Source organism: Carassius auratus, chromosome 9 (assembly GCF_003368295.1).
Source record: "Carassius auratus strain Wakin chromosome 9, ASM336829v1, whole genome shotgun sequence".
NCBI lineage: Eukaryota > Metazoa > Chordata > Actinopteri > Cypriniformes > Cyprinidae > Carassius > Carassius auratus.
The window spans coordinates 18,929,258-18,940,579 of NC_039251.1; positions in this window are offsets into that span (position 1 = coordinate 18,929,258).

The following is an 11,322-nucleotide window of genomic DNA, read 5'->3' on the forward strand; positions in this document are numbered from 1 at the left end:
AAAATCTAAATCATTGTTTTGTAAGGTAATGCCATGAATAATATCATTCTGAGTAAAGAGATCTAGTGGGATATTAGAATGGAGCCAGTCATGAATGTCAGTCCACAAAGCATCTATGAAAGGACATAGGAAGAATAAGTGTTCTGTGGTTTCTATACAAAATTACAAAAAACACAGCTATTTCTGTCAAAGCCAAATCGCAGATGTAGAAATTCATTTGAAGGATATATACCATTTAAAATTTTAAAGTACATTTCTTTAGATTTTGGAGAGATGGGGAATTTTAGATATTTGGCTCTTAGAGAGTGTATAATTTTCTTTTGAAAAGAAGTTAGCTATGGCGTTTCGGAAGGAAAACATTGCATAGGAGATTTCATTAAAAAGAATTCTGATTGTTTTATTGGGGAATTTGGTGGATGCAAAGTCACAACCGCCCACTAAAAGACGTGGAAGACAGGGAGTGACAGTCACAGAGTTTAAAAGGTTTCCCTTAATTAGGCCCAGAATGGAGGCAGGAATTGCTCTAGTTATCGAATGGAATAATTTCGGGCAAATATTTAAGTTGTGTTTCAAACAAAAATGTTCATGGGACATTATACAACCTTCTCCATCAATAAAGTGAATCACAGACCAGATTTCTTTATCCACTAATTCCTTATTATAAATTTATTTGTTTTTAATCAGGATGTATCTGTTGTTCCAAATTGGTGTACTGTGTGGGGTGAAATTATGACTGTACAACATCTTCCAATATAAAAGCACTTGCTGGTGAAAAAGGGATAGCTTAATAGGTAATTTTTGAATGGTGAAGTCACATCTTAATAACATATCAATACCACCTAATTTCTTAAAAATTTCTCTAGGAATATGAAACCAAAAATTTTCAATACTTAAAAGGGACTTTAACCAGTTTATTTTCAAGGTTCCATTTATAAAATCGAAATCTATGGCTTGTAAACCTCCATGTTTATATTCTTTGGTCATTACAGCTTTTTTAATATAATGGGTTTTCCTTTTCCAAATATAAGCAAAATTAATTTGGTTAATCTTTTTCATAATGAATACACCTTGAGATGCCTTCCATCTTAGTCAAAAATACTCGGCCCAGTAAACTGATATCTCTTAGCAACCAAACAGGAATTAAGTTTAGCTTCATAATTCTTCAAAACCTCATTTATATTCTTGTTTTCTCTAACAGTGACATCTTTGGAAATATGTATACCTAAATATTTGACAACTGTCCTTATGGGAATGTTGTATGCATTTGTTAATACACAATGATGGATTGGCATTAGTTCACATTTGTTTAGGTTGAGTTTGAGTCCTGAAGCTTTGGAAAAAGTATCAATGGTTTTTATTATCTTTGGGACCTCTGTTAAATGTTTCATAAAAACAATTGTATCGTCCGCTAATTGGCTTATAATTAAGGGTTTACCAAACACATTTAAAAGAGCAATATTCAAGGTTTTGACAAAAATAGATAGCATCTCAGTGGCAATAATAAACAGAAAAGGAGATATTGGGCAACCTTGTTTGTTTCCTCGTTTGATAGAGAACTTTGGCGTAGTGCCACCTGGTAATGAGACTGAGCTGTTTGCATTATCATATAGAGATTCAATGATGTTATGAAATTTGTCCCCAAATCCAAAATGTTTAAAGCACTGGAAAATGAAAGGATGTTCAGTCGAGTCGAAAGCCTTGTAAAAATCAAGAAAAAGAATAAATCCATCGTCTTCTATTAAGTGACTATAATCTAAAAGGTCTAGAACTAAGGAAATGTTGATGTGAATCAATCTATTTTCCATAAAGCCAGATTGAGAGTCACTATTAATTTTTTCCAAATTGGATTTTAGTATATGTTAGTATAAACATCTGTTAGTATAAACATGCGTAATAATTTTATAATCAGTGTTCAGTAAAGTAATAGGTCTAAGATTATCAAAAATTTTGAGATCTTTGCCAGGTTTTAGAATTAAAGTGATTACTCCTTGCTTCATTGTTGGAGGAAAAGATAGATTATCAATTGCCTCTTTTAACATTAAAATAAAGTCTTCCTTAAGCAAATCCCAGAAATGACGGTAAAAGTTGGATGTTAGACCATCACAACCCGGGGACTTGTTCAAAGAGAGGCATTTCACGGCCTTTTCGAGTTCATGAGCAGTGTTATCAGAATCACACAACCTTGCAAAGTCCTCATCTATAAGCGGAATATAATTTTCAATATATTTGAAAAAAGAGTCAGAGTCATTCTTAGAAAACATAGTGGAGTACAGCTTACTATAAAAGGAGAAAATTTCTTCAGCAATGTTTGTTGGGTCAGAGCATAACTGATTATTAATCAATAAAGGTTTAATTGAGTTCCTCTTCTGTCTTCTTTTTTCTAAGCTGCAAAAATATGACGTGCTCTTCTCACCTTCCTCCATCTATTTGGCCCTGGATCTGACGTAGACCTTTTCTGCCTTTATGAGATAAATTTCATCAAGTTGTAATTGTAATTTGTAATTTCTTTATTTGAAAGGGGACAGTGTACATTAATAAACATTAAAACAATGTAAATGTACCCGAGTTAGCTCAAAAGTGCTAATTTTCATCGGTAGTCCCCCAGCCAGATTTAAACAAGGCAACCTTTAAAAATAATCACAAGTATGAAATCACACACAATATTAAAAATGAAATTGCATACAACACATTATGGTTAATAAGTACAATTCATATAAAAATTTATATAATATTTAAATACAAACATAAAAGCATTAGTGCCCACAAATTTGGCTCTCTACAAGCCATTTTTTTGCATTCTTTTTGAATGAAAAGAATGACGAGGACTCTCTAATGGTTGCCGGCACTGTGTTCCATTGCTGAACTGCTCTTACGGAGAAGACAGCCTGACCAAAAGCTGTTTTTCTCCGGGGTATGATGCAGTCTTCCCTCACTGCCCCTCTAGTTACCCTAACCTCACTGGATCTAAAATGTATAAAATCACATAGTGGAGGAGGTGCTAAGCCATATCTAATTTTATAGATTAAACAAATGTTTTTGAATTTAATTAGATTATCCCAGGTAAGTAACTGATATTTACTCAGAATACTACAGTGGTGGTAGTGATATGGTTTTTTATCCAGTATTTTTAATGCTTGTTTGTATAATCTTTCTAATGGTTTTATTGTTGTAGAGTGAGTATTAGACCAGCTTATTAAACAAATCTCTAATGAATCTGAAATTCGCTAGACTGAACTTAATCCTATTACTAACTTTTTTGATGTGAGTTTTGAAATTGAGATTTGAATCTATATATAATCCTAAATATTTATATTCTGTGACGACCTGTAACCTTTCTCCAGATATAAAAATGTCAGGTTCTATATTTATATTGTTTTTTAAAAAAAACATGGTAACTGTTTTAGATATATTCAATTGCAGACAGGATTGTTCAAGCCAGATTGAAATCGATGACATGGCCTCAGTTAGTTTAGAGGCAACTTCCTCTGCAGATTTTCCATAGGCCAAAATAACTGTGTCGTCTGCATACATCAAAGTGTCACAGTTCTTACACAAAGATGGTAACTCATTAATGTAGAAACTAAAAAGAATTGGACCTAAAATTGAACCCTGTGGAACTCCAGTTGATAATAGTAAGGGGGTGGAATTATATTGGTCAATTCTTACACTTTGTGAACGAGATAAAAGATATGAGTAAATGCATGAAGTTTGTGTAGTAAAACTGAATGGTTAACTGTATCGAATGCTTTACAAAGATCTAAAAATATTCCTCCCACTATCCCTCCTTTGTCTATATTTGATTTAACCTTTTCCAGAAAATAACATGTTGCTGTCTCTGTAGAATGATAAGCCCTAAACCCAAACTGCATTGGATGCAAAGGAACAGAACTGCAATTAAGATGATTGATGATTTGTTTAGCAACCAATTTTTCAAAAACTTTAGATACTGTTGGCAAAATGCTAATCGGTCGGTAATTAGATGTAAGAAGGGAGTTGCCACCTTTAAATATAGGAATGACACTAGCAATTTTCCATGACTCAGGAGATTTCCCTTGATCTAGTGACACATTGATGATATGTGTTAATGGACCCTTAATTGACTGACCTATTTGTTTTAGCATAAGTGTATCCATCCCATACACATCTTTAGCTCTTGAAGATTTAAGCTCTGTAATTGCCTTTTCCACATCGGATATAGATACAGATTTTGGATATAGTGGGGGCTCAATTAACACATCTAAAGTAATGACAGGTAAGTTGTTATATTTCACAGGGAAACTTTTAGCTATGGTATCCACAGAATCAACAAAATACTCATTTAGTGTCTGTGCCACATCAGCTGGATCCTGCAAAAGCATGCAATTATTATTTAGCTGTATTAAATTATTACTAGAATAAGTTTTACCTGTTAATTTATTAATCTGATCCCAAGTCGCTTTAGAGTTTCCATGACAATTTTTAATAATTGTGATAAAAAAGTCTGCCTTTGCTTTTCATAGTTGTCTTATCACTCTATTTCGTAATGAAGCAAATTTTTGTCTCTCACACGATAGTTTTGATTTTATGGCTTTTTTAAGAGCATTGTCTCTGTCTTTCATTAACTGTTTAATATCATCACTGAGCCAGGGAAGTGAACACTTTCTGTTTTTATGTTCAACTGTCACTGCAAATTCCTTAATTTTTGTTTGTAAGCATTGAGTAAATTTCTGACTAATTATTTCCAATTCATTGTCCAGTAATAGAGTGTCCCAGTTCATATTTCTTATTGCAGAATGAAATTGATCCTGTTTGCTCCTTGGAATGCCAATGAACTCCTTTTTTCCGGAATAAGCTGCAAATCGTTTACTGGTTAATTTTCTTGTTATAAGCACCATGTTATGATCTGAAAGACCAGTTAACATATTGTACGATTTTGTAATCCGTTCCGGGTGATTAGTGAAGATTAAGTCAATTAAGGTGCTAGAATTGTTTGTAATCCGTGTTGGTCCTTTAACAATTTGGACAAGATTAAATCCATCCATAATTTGCTGCAGCTTTTTCCTTGTACTGTTATCGTCCCAGTGTAAATTAAAATCGCCCATCACTATAACCTCCTTTTTAAAATCACACTGTGCATTGATCCAAGTTTGCTTTGCAAGGTTGATAAATTCTGCTTATCCCTGTCAGATAATGATGTTTTCAAACAATAGTTGTTAATTTCTGGATCTAATAAGTTGTGAGTACTGCAGACGTTAGATATGCACACACACAGAGCAGTGAACACACACACACACACACACACACACTGTGAGCACACACCCGGAGCAGTGGGCAGCCATTTATGCTGCGGCACCCGGGGAGCAGTTGGGGGTTCGATGCCGTGCCTTGCACCTAAGTCGTGGTATTGAAGGTGGAGAGAGAGCTGTTCATGCACTCCCCCCACCCACAATTCAATCCGGCCCGAGACTAGAACTCACAACCCCAATTAGGCCATGACTTCCCCCTTTACAGAGGTCTTCCATGAAGCCGATCCCCAGGTCCCTGCATATGGGTTAATCTTTGGTCAACCTCTACAGCGCGTCACGGTGTGTTCTCTGGGTGAACTGGATGATGACGTGCCTCATCCTGTTTTCTTCCCGTTGACCCAGCCAGTGCACTGAGTCCACAATGTAATTAATGTTCGAGGACCATGGGGGAAGGGGGGATTTTTACCAGCAAGCTGGTCATGGTATCATTAAAGTTTTCTCCTTCTTTCTCTTTTATTCCACAAATTCGTAAATTCCAACATCTCTTACATCTTTCCAATTCCAGGACTCGTTCTTTCAGTTCCGCAGTATTTTTCATATTAGTAGCCGCAACCTTCTCTGTCACTTGCAGTTGAGTTTTGAAAGTCTTTAATTTCTGCGGCATTAAATTAAATCACCTTCGCCATGTTAGCCAGCATTACAGAGTCTTGTTGAATCTGAGTGCTGAGAGACATGACCTTGTTAGCTAGCATTAAGGTTTGTAAGTTGTTTTATTAGCACTTACACTTTCTTCCGACGCCAAATCCTTCTTTTCGGGATTCGGCTTGTTCGGGTTTTGACTTGAGAAAATGGGTCTTTCCGCTTGTTGCTGTCGGTCGAGACCTCCATTTTGGCAGGTTGACACACTTCCTCGACTTGTATTAGTGGGTTTCATGAGTCTGGATGTATTTTGTTGAGTTCTTTTAACAGGGTATATATAAAAAATTGTCAGGGAGTAAGTTTGGATCAAAAATTCTGAGACATACAGACAGAGCTCAAACCTTCACGTGCACACGCTTCGCCATCTGCCGGAAGTCCAGAGACAAGTGAAGTCAATTAGAAGCAAGCAATTACTGGGGGTCGAGCATAATGCGCAGACTCAAACTGAGCTTGATGAGGTAAATGTCATGTGGGCAACCTGTAAGTCTACCGAATCTTGCAGAGAAGGCGAGCGTGAACAGGAGCAAATTTTGGTAAGTATTCTGATTAATTATCTCCCTTGACTTTATGCCTCCACAACCCCCCCGATTGCCTCATAGGCAGTATATTGTCTGCAAGCTTCTCCTCCTGTCATTACGGTAATTTATTTACTGTGCGACAGAGAGTCGCAGGTTATGACGCAATCGTTAGCCTATTTTTTACAAAAACTGCTTCAATGGGACTAGTGTTGTCAAAAGACCCGGTAATTCGGTACAAAGTAGGTACTAAAAAAATGAAAATGTGACGGTACCAGGTTTCTTTCAGTACCGGTAGTACCGAGGTCCTATTCAAACCTGGTTCTTGAAGCATACAGCGATATGATTACCGCAAAGCAGAAGACGCGGACGGAATCTCAAAATCCAGTCATGAAAATGAAACTTACATTTTAATATGAACAGTCACAGAATTTGTCAAAGTTAGCATAAATTAATCAAATCAAATCTTCATATGGACCAGTATTTTTAAATTTTATGCCACAAAAATTGGTTGAAATCTGAATCCTGCATGTTCTGTGTGTCTCTGTGTGAATGAATGAATGGCAGAGACGTGCGGATTTGTTTACTACATAGCAACCCTCTACATTGCGAGTACATCACTCGCATATGCGACTAAATCTTCCTTCTGGCGACTAAATGATGCCTAATATTAGCCAATGGCTAATAAATTCTCAGATTTTACTTGCCATTGTGTGAGTTGGAGGCTAAGTATAAGTTTAGCTCAGACATATGTTCACTCCCCGAACACTCTCTGACTGAGCGCTTTAAAGTTTCACTCTTAGTCAGGCAATCTCAATGAGCACATAAATACATAAACGACATCACCAGAACTGTTCTGAGTCACTTCACAAGCATTTTACCATTTCATTTGAGTAAAAACAGTGTCAGTTTAAAGATATTCACGGCAACACGTTAAAATAAGTTCATTTTTACAAGAAGGCATTGTGCTAGAAATATTACTATTATTTAGTAGAATGTATGTGATACTGCAACTACTGTTGAAAAAATTTATAAATCTTTTTAAAGAAATAAATCACACAATATTTCTTCCAAGAATGGCATTGGTTTTATTTTTAGTGATAAAAAGTTTTTTTTTTTTTTTTATTAGCATATTGTGTTTTGCTTTGGTACCGAAATTGGTACAGAGAACCGTGGATTTTCACTGGTATCGGTACCGAATACTGAAATTTTGGTACCGTGACAACACTATACGGGACCATAACGTAAGATACAATGTAATGGAGTCGTTTATACATTTTATCATGTTTCTTTAGAAATAATGAATGGACAAATGGAGTCTTTAAATGCCATTTAAAAAGCACATTTATTTTTCTCATTACTTTAATTTTTGTTTTCAAAATTTATTTTCTTTTGCAAAACTTTATTATTTTGCATATATATGCATTATATTGCATATATACGCATTATATTGACTCCATATTTGTGCTGTTTTCGTGCCATATTTAAAAGACGTGACACCTTCCAAACGTGTACGTCTGCAGACTGCAAGACGGGGGCGTAACTTGAAGTAGGAGGCGTAACTTGAAGTTGTCCAAATCACACAGAACCACGCGAGATCTCAAAACGATAAGTTGTTGGGCTGCTTTAATTAGAGCACAGAGTATAATATTGATTACGTTTTAAAGGAAGCAGGGGTTTTAGGCAGGATTTGATGCTTGATGTGTGTGTAGATATTAATGTTAGAGGACAATGTGAGAGATGTGTATGTTTTAGTAGGAAAACGTTTTATCTGATCCACACACCGGAACAGAAGAGGGCGGTAATGCACAAATTAGCTGGATGATATAATTAGGTTTCTTAAAGAAACTGAATTAATTAAAATAATCTGAGTCTAATAAGTATTATTATTTAATTATTTATTTATTTAAATTTATTTTCTTTTTTTTCTGCTTAATCTCTCGTTCCACACTCCAGTCCAGTTAGTGGCGGTAATGCACCGTTAAATGGTTTGCCAACCGCCATTAAACACCAGAAGAAGAAGAATAAGATGGATGACGTTAAGCTGGAAAGAAGATGAATATGATAGCTTGCTGTGAGAGACAACGGTGAGAATATTTTATACACTTCAGTTATTTAAATTGAAGTGTATAAGTAATTTTCATACAGTGGTATTGTTTTTGGAGTTAATAATTAATAAAAGTAAGGCGTAAAGTAAGCAACCTATAAGCAAAAGGTCTAAAGACGCTATTCTCCAGGTTTCACAGGCTTAATCTAAACCGTTTCTGTGACCTTCATAATATAGCGCATTTGTGATTTTGTTGTAAAAATGTTTTATAATGCATAACTAACAGTGGAGCTCCATTAAGTACACGACTCAATAGTGGATTTACATAAACCATATATACTTCTTGAAGACTATTACTAAATGTCTATTTATCATATGACTGGATAATGTTTGATAAGTATTGTAGATGAGCACATCTAACAGATATGAAACAGGTGATATGTGTGAGATATTGTGTAGAATTCACTTTTGTCAACACTGCTTTAGATGAGTATAAGTCATGTAAACAAACAAATCTATGTAAAGTAACTAAACATAAGTTATCTATTTTATTTGTCCATTTGTCCATAATTTAATTTCCTTAAATTACTGATAATTTAAGGAACATGTGTGTTTGATAAAAAGCGAGTTACATCAGTAACTAACTCAACATGTAAATAAAGCATATCACAGATATATGACAGAAGAGACTGACTCTTGTCTGGATGTTACAGAGACAGATGAGACACAGTTGTGTTTATCTGCTGAAGAGAAACTGATGAAGGAATGATGCCATCAAAGTTTTAGATCTTAAAAAAGCATTCGACACTGTTAACCATGATATCCTACTAGAGAAACTGAAAAAATATTATGTAAGAGGAGTAGCTCATTCTTTGATAAGTAGTAGAAAAAAGGTATCAATATGTCCAAATAAATAATTGCAAGTCACAATGGTTGCAAGTGACATGTGGGGTTCCCCAAGGCTCTGTGCTGGGCCATTGCTTTTTCTGTTGTACATCAACGACATATGTGAGGTTTCAAAAGTATTAAAACTGATATTATTTGCGGATGATAACTTATTTTGTTCTGGTGACAATCTGAAACAACTTTTGGAAACAATGGAAAAAGAAATGGTATTGCTAAAAAATTGGTTTGATTTGAATAAACTAACATTAAATATAAGTAAAACAAAATTTATTGTGTTTGGTAATCGTTTACCGAACACAATAAGTAAATTAATGATTAATGAAACTGAAATAGAAAGAGTGTCGACAATTAAATTTCTTGGGGTGATAATTGACAATGACTTAAATTGGAAGCCCCATAAATCCTATACTAAGAACAAGATTTCAAAGTCAATTGCAATATTATATAAAGTTAAAGACTTATTAAATGAAAAATCATTATATACCTTGTATTGCTCCCTAGTGCTTCCATACATTACTTATTGTTTGGAAGTATGGGGAAATACATATAAAACAAATACCAATTCAATATTTATGCTACAAAAGACAGCCATACGAATAGTAAAGAAAACCAACTATAGGGAGCCAACAAACTCCCTATTTATTGAACTAAAGGCCCTAAAGTTTAAAGAATTAGTAGAACTAAAAACATTACAAATTATGTACAAAGCAAACAATCATCAATTGCCAGAAAGTATCCAAGGGTTGTTTACAGAAAGAGAATGTCAACATGATTTAAGGGGAACTTGTATGTTTAAAAAGAATCAAGTGAGGACCAATGCAAAATACCACTGTATTTCAGTTAAAGGTGTAATTCTATGGAACAGCTGTCAAGAGGAATTAAAAATATGTGGGTCACTTAGCAAATTAAAGAAGCTATTAAAGAATAAAACACTGAAACTATATGAAACAATTTAAAGAGTGATAAATGAAAGCGGCTTTTTGTTGTATTTTGGATTGTGGAACTGTATTGATTGGCAAAAATAATGTTATTGTAGTCTAGTTATACTAGCTTGTCAATAGTATATTGATGTAAAACAACAGTTTTTTTTTCTTTATTTTTATTTTATTTATTAAAAGATGAGATGTTTTAAAAAGGTTAGGCATTATAAGCAAGAGCTTCAGCCTACACCTGTTCAGACTAATGTAAATATGTTGTTGAACATTAGCTCAATTGTGTTGAACCTAAGTTGTCCGTCTGAAATAAACTAAACTAAACTAAAAGAGGATTTGTGTAAGTACACTACAAAAATACATGAAACATTTAAATCTTAAGTTGTATTTTATTTTAATGTAATTTTAAACAACTATTACACCTCTTTTCTTATTCTTGATTTCTGTGCATTTGCTGCAGATCTTTTGTGGTGGAGCAGGACCTGCAAGGAAAGGTGAAAAAAGGGAAAACCTGAAACAAAAGAATAATGTACTTACTTTTTGTATTGTGTATGTGTATTTTTGTAGGACATGAAAATGTCTGTAGACTGGTGTGTGCACTGAGGATGGAGAAGACCACAGCATCATCCTGGAAATGATCGAAAGTCACAGATGAGACGCTCCCTCACTCCACCTGCCCTTTATGGTCTCATCAGGACCAGATATTGCTGTGGTGTCTTCATCCTCAGTTCGAATACTAGGGAACACATGTTAGGTAAAAACTGTTATTCTGAATGCACTGTAAGTCGCTTTAGATTTATTTTATAAATTTGAACCACTTCAGTGGTTTAGCCCACTACAAAAGTAATACATCAATGCATGTACTTGTAAACTCGGTGTAAAGTAGAACTGTATCCGCTGTGTTCAGATGGCAGGAGGATGTTGGGTTCACCATCTGTAAATACATGTTTGTTAGAACAATAAGTTTGAATGAAGCTTTGTTTCATGTGTTGTTGACT